At 43.4% G+C, this 11,691-nt stretch overlaps 1 long non-coding RNA gene across 1 annotated transcript; it reads left to right on the top strand.

Annotated features, from left to right (window-relative positions):
- Positions 1-814: 814 nt before the first annotated feature.
- On the top strand, positions 815-11,331 carry LOC145342606 (uncharacterized). Its single transcript, XR_013886579.1, has 3 exons — positions 815-904; positions 5,253-5,361; positions 11,259-11,331. It is a non-coding gene; the product is annotated as an uncharacterized LOC145342606 (long non-coding RNA).
- Positions 11,332-11,691: the final 360 nt, after the last annotated feature.

Below are 11,691 nucleotides of genomic sequence, written 5' to 3'. Positions count from 1 at the left end.
TAGCAGTTGCGATTAAACTGTAGCTCTCCAAGATTGACAGCAGTGGAAAGGCATTAGTGTGTTACACTTAATTCAATCGTAACTACTAAATTCCTGCAAACAATTCAGAACTCAAGCAAAGAATGTTTTCAATCTGCAGTGTCTCTTGCAACGATTAATATAACAATCGTACATTCGTTCAGATTTTAATTATTTTTGGCAATTCAGGAAGACATTAGTGGAATGCAAATGTTCGATTTTGTTCTGTCTCATTCGTCACTTTTCCTTAATAATACATTTATTTGTTCGCAATTTGACTTTGTCTGCCTGTTTCCATTGGATTGGATATAGTAGCGAACATTCCTTGGTTTAGAAAGAAATTATACGTTTTCTTTGTATTGAACTTAATGCATAAAAGAGATGCACAGCTGTTTGCATTCCTCACACTGTTTCTCCATACCCTTTGAAGGGTGCAATAATTGCTCTCTAATCGTCGTGAACGTTAATGTAAAGTATCACAGACAATTTAAGGTCAGTGCAAATCTAATGACTGGACGAAATGTTGGTTACACAGCAAAGATGATCACCGTCGATGTAATACGCCTGTTTCTGTTTTATTTTGCAGTTGCTCCAAATCCGTTGAGCATTAAGTCCGAGTTACTTGCAAATAATACAGCCGAGTTTCTAAATATTTCGTGTAAAACGGCGGCTTTTTATCCGGATGATATCAATGTAACTTGGTACAAGGATGGCTTTCGTATTGCAACTGGGATAAATACGTTTAAATATTTAAATTCCGAAGGACTTTATGAACTTATCAGCTGTCTGGTTGTCACTCGAACTGTCCGTAACGTAATGTGCCAAGTAACGCATCGCACGCTTAGTGTTCCGGTTAATGCCACCTTCAATGTTCTAAGTTGGAAAGGTGAGACAAATAGTAGAGCAAACCAGTTTTATTAAGAATATTTATTTACAGATTATTAACGAGGCTAGAGACTACGATTCATCGATACTGAAAGCAATGCCTTTACATATAAGGCGTCACGTGGGTATCGTCCACTTTTTATAATTCAGCTATCATTCTCCTCACACTGACAGATTTCAACTCTGCACACGGACGTTGTTGTTGGAGTACGCAGTAAAATCATCGTCAAATGGCAGAAGCCCATCTAGACCAAGAATTTTCTGTTTCCAGTTCTGTCGTTCCATTTCTCTGAATAACTTTGGAAAACACTGGTCCTTTGTGCCCAATGTTTTACCTGCATCAAATTACTTGTCACCGGAAATAGCCCTGTTCCTTTGTCCATTGAAAATAACATTTGCTTGTAGAAATTGCATCTGTTTGCTCTACAGCTGCAGTCCTCAATCAATCCTTCCTTTTTAAATATTCTCGAATGCCGTGAACAGTAGCTGTAATTCAGAAATGTCCGCCTATTCTATGGTTCATGATTCCTTAGCCGACTTTTCCTTCTGTCCAAGAAAGATCGATCATAGCTATTCAATGTTGACATTTATTTCCTTATGCTTATTACCTCGTGCAAAATAAAAGTGTTTCGAATTGGGGACTGTATATTGAGATGAATAGAAAACTGGCTGGCGCATAGGAAACAAAGAATTAGAATAGACAGGTCTTTTCCTTTTCCGGAAGGCAGACATTGACTAGTGGAGTACAGGAGGGATCGGTGCTAGGAATTCAGATATTCACAACATAGATGGACGATTTAAATGATGGATCTAAATGCAATATCTCGAAATTTGTAAATGATACAAAACTGGGTGGGACGGTGAGTTTTGATGGGGATACAAAGATTTAGAAAAAAGAAAATGATTGGGCAAATGCATAGCGGCTCAGGATGGTGTTGTAGCAAAAGCTGGAAGACAGAATATGATCTGAGAGACTTTAGATTGAGAGGGGAATGTACAACGAAACCTGGCTGAAATAGTACATTAATCATTCAAGATAAGCATGTATGTGCAGCAGACACAAATTGCATTGTGGCCACAGAGGGAGAGGATGCGATTACAGAAGCAAGCATGTTTTAGTGTAAATATACAGTGCTTTGGAGAGATAACGCCTGGAATACTGTATTCAGCATTTGTCTCTTTATCTGAGGAGGGAAGTTCTTGCTACAGAGGGAGTTTGCTAGACTCCCGGGATGGAGGGATTCAGTTGTGAAGAGAGATTTAATCGGCAAAGGATTTGCTCGCTGGAGTACAAAATAATGAACAGGAGGAATCTCATAGAAACATTGAAAATTCTAAAAGGACTAGATAATATGGTAAAGAAAGTGTGGTTCAATGTTGGGGAGCCCACAAACATGCGCATCGTCTAAAGATACGGAGTAAACCTTTTTAACACTGAGATGAGGAGACGTTGCTTCACCTCGAGAGCGGTAAGCCTCTGCAACTCACTACCAAAGAATGCAGTTGAGGCGAAAAATATTGCACGTTTTGAGGGAGGAGTTAAATAGCTTTTATGGCAAATGGGATCAAAGGATATGGGAGAAGTTCGGATCAGGTTACTGAATTGGACGATCTACCATGCTCAGAATGAATGGAGATAGAGGCTTGAAATGCCGTATGACCCATTCCTATTCCTCTTATTTATGTTTTCTACGCCTATGTTTATGTAAGGTAATCTTGCCTATCGCATTGAAATGCTCAAACACCAGAATGCAAGTCATGTTTTTCTGTTACGACGTCTCAAAGCAAAGTTATTAAATCTGTTCATCGGATAAAGCAGGACGTTTGTTATTATGCCCCGAAGCTCCAACATCGCCAGTTTAGGACGTTAAGTAAATTCAGTTAAAGCCTCAATTCACATCTCTGTAATCACCTCTGTAGTACAAATATCTTGCACTTCATGAACTGTAGGTGAAGAGTTAAGGCAACGATCTTCTCCTGGAAATTTTCCGTGCCGCCCTTGCCTTTCACACCTAAGCTCGTCCCAAGTTCCCGCGTTTGTTCCATATCCCTCTATACCCATCTTACACATGTAGCTGTCGACTGTCTAACTGCACCTTAAAAGACAAAACTGTACCACCACGGCAATTGCATCTGACAGCTCGTTCCAGACAGACACTGACTGAAAGAAATGCACTTCTAGATCCCTTTGTATCTCTCCGCTCTCATCTTAAACTTATGACCTCCTGTTTTAGACTCCCCTACCTGGGGAATGATGTTGATTATCTGCCTTATCTATTACGCTCAATATTTTACAGGCCTCTATAAGATCACCCCTATGCCTTAGGTGCTCCAGGGAAAAGAGTCCCAATCTATCCAACCACTCCTTATAACTCAAACCATCAAGTCCCAGTAGAGTCATAAAGTAACAGGGTTACGGCATGGAAATGGACACTTCGGCACAGCTTGTCCATGTCGCTGTTTTCTAACCACCAAGCTCGTACCGGTTGCCCGTATCTGGACCATATGCATCTATATATATCTTACCGATGTAACTTTCTAAATGCTTTTCAAAAGACAAAATTGTACTTGCCTCTACTACTACAGCTGACAGCTTGATATTCACAACCCTCTGGACACTTTTGTGTCTCTCCTCTCTCAGCATTAACTGATGCCCATTAGTTTTAGGCTCCACTGTTTTGGGGAAAATATGTTGACTATCCAGCTGATCTATGCCCCTCATCATCTTATGCACCTCTGTAAGATCACCCTCAAGCCTCCTTCCTCCAGGGGAAAAATATATAAATCTCATTCTATCAAGCCTCTCCTTATAACTAAATCCATCATCTCCTGATAACATCCTCGTAAATCTTTTATGCACTCTTCCGAGTTTATTAATATTATTTCTGTGACAGTATGTACGTAACTGTACACAGTATCCCAATGTGGTCTTACTAATGTCACGTACAACTTCAACAAGATGTCCAACTCTTGCATTCAATGTTTTGACCAATGAAGCCTAAAATGCCGAATGTCTTCTTCACAACCCTGTCCACCTGTGACTCCATTTTGAAGGGACTGTGAACCTGTACTCCTAGATCTCTTCGTTCTATACCTCTCCCCAACGCCCTACTATTAACGGAGTAGGTCCTGCCCTCGGCAAATCTACCAAAATGCATCACTTCGCATTTGTTTAAATTAAACTCCATCCACTACTCATCAGCCGATTGGCCCAATTGATCAACATTCCGTTGCAAATCCATATAACTTTTTTGATTTGATCTGATTTGATTTATTATTATTACATGCATTAACATACTTTTTGCGCCCTATACAGACAAAGCATACCCTTCATATAGAAGGAAAATAGAGTGCAGGATGCAGTGTTACAGTCATAGCTAGGGTGTATAGAAAGATCAACTTAGTGCAAGGTAAGTCCATTCAAAAGTCTGACAGCAGCAGGGAGGAAGCTGTTTTTGAGACGGTTGGTAAGTGACCTGAAATCAATGCATCTTCTTCCCAATGGAGAAAAGTGGAAGAAAACATGTCCGGAGTACGTGGGGTCCTTAATTATACTGGCTGCTTTGCCCAGGCAGCGAGAAGTGTAGACAGAGTCAACGGATGGGAAGTTAGTTTGCGTTCACTGTCCACGGTGCCACCAATCTTGGTGTCATCTGCAAACTTACTAACCATGCGTCATTTTGCGGAAACAATTTACCATTCTTAGTAAAGTTCTGGAAGCCTATAATTTGATCCACATGCTGAAAATAAAACTTACAACAATTCAAATCGTTTTGTTTTCAAACATGCGCATAAATTGCGCATAGCAAAGAAAAACAGCTAATTCCACCAAGCCTACTAAGACATTAGTTCCACGAACATGAATGCTACTTACCAAAAATAAAGTATTGTGCAGCTGTACTTCTCAAGGTAAAGTGAGGAATGAGGTTGTGCGGTGTTGTGTGGGAGTCAGGCGAATATTTCAAGTGCAGAAAAGTGATCTTGTAATTCGGTGACTGGCAAATGATTACTCTGTTGGATACAAATAAGGCATATCTTTGAGGCATAATTGCATTTTGTTTGGATTTGCTGAACTTGGCAAATCACGGAGCAGAGATGATTTCATGCCAACTGATTTCTTCATCCTTCGACTTACCTATGTTAACTCAACGCTCCCGCTTTTCATGCAGTTGGAACGAATGGCGGAACATAAATATTTTATTCACTTCCTGATTCAAAATTCACATACAGGATGTCAATCCTATTGCAATTAGAGACACTGAAATTATAAATTTGTCTGTCTTATTTTATTGTAGCCGAAACGTGCCACTTACAATGAACTGACGATTCCTATAATTCCTTTATGTTAGTTCATAGGCTCCACGTTGCTCCGATTCCTCGTTTTGTATTAGGATTCATCGTGATTCTCATTCTGGCAATTGTCATTGTGGTCCATTTCAAAAGGCGCCCATATTAAAGGTAAGAAAAACATTATTACAGAGGATGTGGTAGAACATTGGCGCCGTTCGCCCATGGTGCTTCGTCACAGTGCCTGGGACCCCGGTTCGTTTCCCGGCTTGGGTCACCATCTGTGTGGAGTCTGCACATTGTCCTCATGTATGCATAGGTCTCCTTTGGGTCCTCTGGTTTCATCCCGCAGTCTGAAAGTCGTGCTGATTACGTGAATTGGCCCAGTTGAATTTTCCTTCTGTCTGCCCAAACAGGTGCCAGGGTGTGGCGACGAGGGTATTTACACAGCAACTTCATTGCAGGGTTAATATGAGCCTTCTTGACATAAATCAATAAACTAACTAAAAGAAACCCTCACTGTACAACAGCTTGCACACCGCATATAGTCATAGGGTACACGCCGTGCAGAAAGGGACCATTCGGCTTATTGAGCCTGCACTGACAACAATTCCAGCCAGCCCCTATCCCGTTAACCCCCCGTATTTACTCTGTCTTTAACAAAATGGGCATTTTAGCATTGGCTAATCAACCGAAATCCCACATCTTTGGACAGTGGGAGATAACTGGACCAAAGAACAAAGAACAAAATCTGCCCGGGAAACAGGCCCTTCGGCCCAACGAGCCCGCGCCGCCATCTCAACACTACCAGTCCACCTCTCTACCCACGACCCCTGTCTAATGTTTTATGGCCATCCAGATTGAGGGAAACTGATTTAGGGACAATTTATTCCTGCCAATCAGCCTAACAGCACATCTTTGGGGTGTGGGAGGAAACCGGAGCACCCGGAGAAAACCCACGCAAGCTCGGGGAGAATGTGCAAACTCCCACAGACACCGGCCCAAATCCATGTGTTTGCACAGCAATCAGCGATAGTCTCTGAGCTGTCGTCTTGCCCAGTATCTTGTCCAGTTTAGGCACACACTAATGACATGAAGCACGAGGCCAATTTCGAACAAAAAGGAGTAGTCCCAGTACGACCCATCGTGTGTATGCCCCTCGTTGGACACGAGGTGGACCGACTTAAAACCTGTGAATGAAAAGAGAAAAAACAGTATCATCATACTATACCCATTCACATTACCAGGGACGCCCCAATGCTAATGACCCTTATTTAAAAGGACCTCCTATATCCACCCATCTCCAACTCAGTCATGTGCCTGTCTAAGTTACTCTTAAAGGACTCTAGTGTGTTTGCCTCCACCACCTTACTTGGCAGAGCATTCCATACCCCCACTACCATTTGTGTGAAAAACCTCCCTCTAATATCTGTGTTGTACCTCTCCCCCCTTCACTTTAAGTTCATGGCCCCTTGTTCTACGTGTCTCTATTATAGGAAATAGCTTACGTCTGTTTACTCTATCTATACCCTTCATAATCTTATATACCTCTATTAGATCCCCCCTCAGTCAGCGTCTTTCAAGGGAAACAAGCCCCAATTTCTTCAATCTTCCTCATACCCCAGTCCTTCCATACCAGGCAACATCCTGGTAAACCTCCTCTGCACTCTCTCTAGAGTCCCCACGTCCTTCCGGTAGTAAGGCGACCAGAACTGGACGCAGTACTCCAAATGCGGCCTAACCAACATTCTGTACAACGGCAACATTAGACTCCAGCTCTTATATTCTATACTCCTTCCTATAAAGGCTAACATACCATAGGCTTTCTTCACCACACTCTCCACTTGCACTGCCACCTTCAAAGACTTGTGCACTTGCACCCCCAGGCCTCGCTGCGATTCTATACTCCTTACGGGCTTACCCTTTATCATATAACTTCCCCCTACATTATTCCGGCCGAAATGCATCACCTCACATTTATCCGGATTAAACTCCATTTGCCACGTATCTGCCCAATCAACCAGCCTATCAATATCCCGCTGTATTGCCAGACACTGCTCCTCACTGCCTGCCAATCCAACCATCTTGGTGTCATCAGCAAATTTGCTGATCACACCACCTACTCCCTCTTGCAGATCATTCATATAGACTACAAAGAGAAGAGGTCCCAGTACTGAGCCCTGCGGCACACCACTAGTGACAGACCTCCAGCTAGAAAAAGTCCCCTCCACTGCTATTCTCTGACTCCTCTTTGCAAGCCAGTTCTCTACCCATCTAGATACCTGACCACATAACCCATGAGCTTTAATCTTCTGTACCAACCTACCATGAGGGACTTTGTCAAACGCCTTCCTGAAATCCATATAGACGACATCAACGGCTTGACCTTCGTCAACCGTTTTTGTCCCCTCCTCAAAGAATTCTACCAGATTCGTAAGGCAAGACTTCCCCTTGACAAAGCCATGCTGCGTATCCTTAATCAGATCGCAACGCTCCAAGTGCGCATACAGCCTATCCCTAAGAATCCTTTCCATCAACTTACCCACCACTGACGTTAAGCTCACTGGCCTATAGTTACCCGGGCTACCCCTCCGACCGTTTTTAAACAACGGTACCACGTTTGCTATCCTCCAGTCCTCTGGGACCTCACCTGTGTCCAAAGAAGAGACAAAGATTTGCGTCAGAGGCCCAGCAATCTCATCCCTTGCCTCTCTAAGCAGCCTAGGATAAATGCAATCAGGCCCCAGAGCTTTATCGGTTTTAATGCCCTCTAAAAGCCCTAACACCTCTTCCCTCGTAATCGATAGATCTTTCAATTGGTCCACCGCTCCCTCAATGACCGTACTAGATATCAAGCCCCTCTCCTTCGTGAATACCGACGCAAAGTATTCATTCAGGATCTCCCCCATTCCCTCTGCCTCTAAGCACAATTCCCCATGCCAGTCCCTGAGAGGACCGATTTTACCCCTAGCCACCCTTTTGTTCTTAAGATAGGAGTAAAACGCCTTTGGATTCTCCTTGACCCTACCTGCCAAATCCATCTCATGCCCCCTCTTTGCTCTCCTAACTCCCCGTTTGAGATCCCTCCTACTCTCTCTGTTTTCCTCCAACGCTCTCTCTGTTCCCAGCTGCTTAGACCTAACATACGCCTCTCGTTTCTTCCTAACCAGGTCTTCTATATCTCTAGTAATCCACGGTTCCCTAATCCTACCTTTCCCATCCTTTCTCTGAACCGGCACATGCCTTTCCTGCACCCTTTGCAGTTTTCCCTTGAAAGACTCCCACATGCCTAACGTGGTCTTGCCTTCCAACAGCCTATCCCAGTCTGTATCCCTAAGCTCCTGCCTAATCTGGCTGTATCTAGCCTTCCCCCAATTTAGCACCCTCCCCTTAGGACAGCTCTCATCTTTTTCCATTCGTATCCTAAAGTAGACGGAGTTGTGGTCGCTATTAGCCACATGTTCGCCTACTGCAACCTCAACCACCTGACCTGGCTCATTTCCCAGAACTAAATCCAGTATCGCCCCCTCTCTAGTTGGTCTATCTACACACTGTTACAAGGATCCTTCCAATACACATCTTACGAATTCCTTCCCATCAGACTCCCCAGCTCTAGGCACCTTCCAATCCACCCCAGGGAGATTAAAATCTCCCACTACAAAAACCCTATTCTTCCTACACTTATCCAAAATGTCCCTACATATACCATCTTCCACTGCCCGTGGGCTATCGGGCGGCCTATAGTACATTCCTAGCATAGTAATGGCCCCCTTCCTATTCCTCAAGTCCACCCACAGAGATTCAATTCCCAACCCCTCCATGTTATCCTCCCTCTGCACCGCTGTGATCTGCTCCCTAACTAAGAGCGCCACTCCCCCTCCACTTTTCAACCCTCCCCTATCATACCTAAATCACTTATATCCTGGAACATTTAGCTGCCAGTCCTGCCCCTCCTTTAACCATGTCTCTGTCACTGCCACCACATCTAAATTCCTCGTGAACATCAAGGCCCTAAGTACATCTGACTTTCCCGTCACACTCCATGCATTAAAACAGATGCACCTAAGACCCTCAGGCCCTCTCGGATCCTTCTTCTTCTGGGGGATTTTCCTATCAACTAGGCTTACCCTGACCTCCAACTCACTCCCAGTGCCTGAGCTGTCTCTCTCCTCCCCACCCCCCCCCCCCATACTAGTTTAAACCCTGCCTAAACACTCCAGCCAACCTCCCAGCTAAAATATGTGTCCCCTTCCCATTTAAGTGTTCCCTATCCCTCTTATAGAAGTGCCCTTCCTTTGCAAAGACTTCCCAATGGTCAACAAAACTAAAACCCTCTGTCCTGCACCAATCCTTCAGCCACGCATTCAGCTGCAGGATCTCATTATTTTTATCCCTGCTATTGCTGGGCACTGGCAGCAGCCCAGAGATCGCCACCCTGGAGGCCCTACACTTCAGCCTGGCTCCCAACTCCCTGAACTGCGTACGTATTTCCCCCGTACTCTTCCTTCCTATGTCCTTCTCTCCTACATGTATAATTACATCCGCCTCAGTCCCTTGGCCCTTCAAGATTCCCTCTACCCTCTCCGACACATCCTGTACCCCAGCTCCAGGGAGGCAGACCACCATCCTGGAGTCCCGCTTTTGCCCACAGAACCGCCTATTAATTCCTCTAACCCTCCCATCCCCCACCACTATCTCACATCCAGCCCCCTTTCTTCCCTCTGAGGCATTTTCCTCTTCCCCTCGTGCCCTTTCCACCTCAGTTGGTGCCCTACCCCTGCTATCTTGACAGACTATCCCTGGGGGAGCCTTTGGAACATTACTCCTCTTCTTCCACCTGGAGGAAACCCAAGCAAACAGGCACAGAACAGGGTAGGTGTAAGAAGAAGCGGCGGCGCGTGCTTGTTGGGTCGAAGGGCCTGTTTCCCGTGCTGGGTTGTTCTTTGTTTGTTTGAGTGTGCATACTCCACAATGATAGTGACCCGATGCCGGAACTGAACCCAGGTCCATGGCATTGTGTGACAGCAGTGCTAATTAGGGGATGCGCTAATGGTAAATGCCGAAAATTATTTGCAAAGCTAGGAATAAAGTTGAACTTTAGTGAATCTGAACACATTCCATATTGAACGTTTTCACTAACATAAATCCTGAGTGATTGTTTCCTTCGTTTAGCGCAGCGCCATTCATTTTGAGGCACCCTCGTCATGTATTATGTAATATGTACCGTTTGACAATGAAAAACTCTTTTTTGCCAAAATTTTGTACAATGTTATTAAACAGATGCGTTCTTTAAAAAAAATTGCATACGAGCATCCTTGTGCATTGTTCATTGCTAGTCATTAAAGTGGAAGCTTCAACTCTAAATTTACCTGAGCTATCAAAGAGTGTCATGTTATCTTAGAGGAGAAATTCATGCTAATTGTGAACTATTCCTCATGGCGTGACAGCGAGGTACTTATATAAATAAATAGTTGTGGGAACAATGTCGAAATACATGAGGAGCAGTGAAAATTGCTGTACTATTTTGGAAAACACTTTTGGTAGAATCGCCAACTTTACGCATGTTTTAATCAAGTTCAAAGTTTCCCAAAAAAACACATCGTAAATGTGTTGTTTTAACCAATTAAAGTAAAAAGCTGAGAACAACAATTTACTTATTCGCAGCAGCTTCTCTTCTAACATTTTAAATTCATCACCGTATTGCGTTCATTTATAGATATGACCTAGAGTTATTTGACGTTTATTCATTTCGTATAAGCTGCAAAACCTACAAATATTAATTTAATTTTATTACTTGACGCAGTTTTTTTTTTACAAAGGCTAATATTGTGCTCATTCAAAATTAGAACATCTACTGCTGAAACATGTCTTACTAATTAAAAGCTAGAATATGATGCCATATGCTGACGTAATGATGACAATTTAGTGACTGGTAATGTGAAAGTGATTCACAGGAATGCTGTTGGTTACAAAACAAGACAAGGGACGTAGCAGTGGGTAAAATGTCAAAACTTATTCAAACGATTTAACACATCCAAGGTTGTTTTTCGCTCGTTTCGTTGATTCAGATATTGGCGAGATTGTGCAGGTCTTTCATTCGCTTTTGACGCTGGAGGCACAATTTCTTGCTAAGGAGCAAATGTCAAGACTGAAACATCTGGCTTGCGACCGAGGGAATATATAACTAACTTGAAAACCGATTACATGCAGCAGAAAGTTGTTTGTCTCGTTGGATGGAGTGTGTACAGTCACTATATTGCTGTCTTGCCCATTGATCCATTTGATTTCTTCTGTGGGGATAGTCCTATGTCGCACTTATCACGGGCACGGCTATTATGAACCTGGCAACTCTTGCTGGGGCAAGTTTAACGTTGCAGCCATTTTTTTTAGATATGAGTATTTAATTCCTGAGCTTGAAGATTACCTGATTTTAGTTTTAGATTATAAGACACATGGGCAGAACTACTACATTCGGCACATCTAGCCTTCCCTGGTATTCAA

The sequence above is a fragment of the Carcharhinus amblyrhynchos genome, chromosome 4 (genome assembly GCF_965287045.1).
Source record: "Carcharhinus amblyrhynchos chromosome 4, sCarAmb.v2.hapA, whole genome shotgun sequence".
Taxonomy (NCBI): Eukaryota; Metazoa; Chordata; class Chondrichthyes; order Carcharhiniformes; family Carcharhinidae; genus Carcharhinus; species Carcharhinus amblyrhynchos.
The sequence above is the reverse complement of the archived record's forward strand: the minus strand, read 5'-3'. Positions and strand labels throughout refer to the sequence as shown.